We start from the raw sequence: 2,510 nt of genomic DNA, 5'->3' as shown, positions 1-2,510 counted from the left end.
ACCCTTGATCGACAATCCGAGCGGATTGTCAACAATCCGCCCGTCCTGCCCTTGCACAATCCGAGCGTCCCAGCTGGAATCCGCTCGGATTCCCCCTCAGCAATCCGCCCGGATTCCCTAGAATCCGCTCGGATTCCTTCGCCCAAATCCGGCCGTCCCGACCCTAATCCGCCCGGATTCCTTCACAGCGCGGGTTGTCTTCTTCAAGCTACGAAAAGAGAAGCCCTTCTCTCCAAAAATACCGGCTTCTCCTTGCTCAACTTAAAAAGTGTAATTACTAGTTTAGCCCTTAGTTAACCCTAATGCATCCTCCCTAATTTTCACTATAAATACCCCATTAGTCTAATTAGAGGAGCATGTTCTACTGATCAATAATTAGTGTAGTTAATATCAATCAAATCTCTCTTTAATATTGTAATCAAGTATTAATCAAGTTTTAATCCAAGTTTTAGTTCTTTAATCTCTCTTTTGTTCATCCTTTATTTAGGGTAATTGAAGATTATTTGGGTTATTATTGGGAGATTGACAACCTCTCAATCTAGCATTCAAGTACTTCTATTATTCTTGCTTTATTATTGGAATCATTAGTAGGTATAATCTCTTAATCCCTTTTTAATTATTGTTAATTACTTTCATTTATTCATCATGTTTCATATTGTTGGTATGATTGACAACCTTGCTAGCATGATCAACATGATAATGAGTGAGTAGTCTCTTAGCTAGGGTTAATGGGTGATTAGGGAAACCAACATGGGGAATGATTCATGCTTAAATTAATATGCTTTCATATCTTATTTGCTTGCTTGTTTTGATCTCAACTCATGCACATGTTATATTTGATGAAATGCTAAGCCTATGAATCCTTGCATTTACTATCATCTCCTATCTTTTCAATGAGACTTGTAAGACATAACCCAACTCGAGTCTCATTAGACCATGCATGTTGTTGAGTAGGGAAGATTAAGTCGACTTGTAGGTGTTGTACAATCTAATCGATTCGGCTCCGGGACCCAAACTTTCCTAGGATTGTAAGATATAACCCAACTCAATCCATCACAACAATAATTGCTTGCTTATAATTTGAGAACATGTTTGTATGATCATATCCCATGATTCCCCTATGATCCCATGACACCCTAGTGCCTTTAATCAATTGTTTACACCCCTTTTTATTCATCTTGCTTGTTTATTTTCATTGTTATTCTAGTTTAGTAACCTTCTACATCAACCCAATTTGTGACACCCCTTAGACACCACTAGTTACATTAGAAATCTCATTTCAACTCCCGTCCCTTGGGATCCGACCTTTACTTGCCTCTTTACTAATTGTAGAGTTGCTTGTTAAGCTATAAATTGTGTTTTGATTCGACCGTAACCAACGACCACATCTATTTACTTGTGAATACGAAACGGACCGATCAAAAATGGCGTCGTTGCCGGGGACGGTGTTTGTTTGATTTAGATTTCCTTTTTGTTATTAGTTGTGTCTTTCTTCACCTTGAGGAAGTAAAAATCCTCAAGGTTTGTTCTTATTGCTTTTGAGTTGTTTGATATTTTGCATGTCTAGAAGGTTACAAAGTGATTTGTTACCTTTTGACCGTGAAATCGAAAGAACCTTGACGAACAATAGGAGACTTGTTAGGAGGAATTTGAGAGGTGTTGGTGAAGTTGTTCAACCCACTAGTGAGTTTGTCAATCCTTTCGCAATAGAAGGAGAAGAAAACCCATTACACAATATCCCACAAAATCCACCTACAATGCCAAAATTCTCGTCACACTCCATACCCACCGAGGAGAATCTACCAAATGGTACTCCTACACCGCAACATCTCACCGGAAATTTTATTGCCAAGTCCGCCTTCATCCAACTAGTTGAGAGGAGCCAATTCGGGGGAATGCCTAGTGAGGACCCTCATTCTCATATGGAAACCTTTTGCGATTATTGTGATGCTATCTCTCAAACGGGCGTGACTCAAGACCAAATAAGATGGGTCTTATTTCCTTTTTCCTTAATCGGCACCGCAAAGCAATGGTTGAAAGGCCTTGATAAGGCCACCCTTGGAATAGATTCTTGGAAGAAGTTGGCTCTAGCTTTCTACAAAAAATTCTACCCACCGGAAAAGACCAACATGCTAAGAGCTCAAATTACGGGTTTTAAGCAAAGGGATGAAGAGTCTTTGTATGAAGCTTGGGAGCGGTTCAAGGGAATTTGTCGCTCATGTCCTCACCATGGACTTAGCGAATGGTTTTTGGTGCAACAATTTTGGAATGGTTTATATGAAGATTCTAGGAACATTCTCAATATGGGATCAAATGGAATGTTTACCGAAGTTGATGACAATCAAACATGGAACAAGATTGAGGAAATGGCGGTCCATAATTCACAATATAGTAGACCTCGCAAGGCTACTAGAGGAGGAAAGCATGAAGTGGACTCCGTTACTCAATTGGGTGCTCAACTTAGTGCTCACATTGACACAATCAACTTGAAGTTTGAACAAGCTATGGCT

At 39.7% G+C, this 2,510-nt stretch overlaps 1 non-coding gene across 1 annotated transcript; it reads right to left on the bottom strand.

The window, feature by feature from the left end:
* Positions 1–2,129: 2,129 nt before the first annotated feature.
* Positions 2,130–2,236, bottom strand: LOC141618168 (small nucleolar RNA R71). The gene has a single exon (XR_012531322.1). It is a non-coding gene; the product is annotated as a small nucleolar RNA R71 (small nucleolar RNA).
* Between the last annotated feature and the right edge of the window lie 274 nt (positions 2,237–2,510).

The sequence above is a fragment of the Silene latifolia genome, chromosome 1 (assembly GCF_048544455.1).
Source record: "Silene latifolia isolate original U9 population chromosome 1, ASM4854445v1, whole genome shotgun sequence".
NCBI lineage: Eukaryota > Viridiplantae > Streptophyta > Magnoliopsida > Caryophyllales > Caryophyllaceae > Silene > Silene latifolia.
Note: the sequence above shows the minus strand (reverse complement) of the source record. Positions and strands in the feature narration are given on the sequence as shown.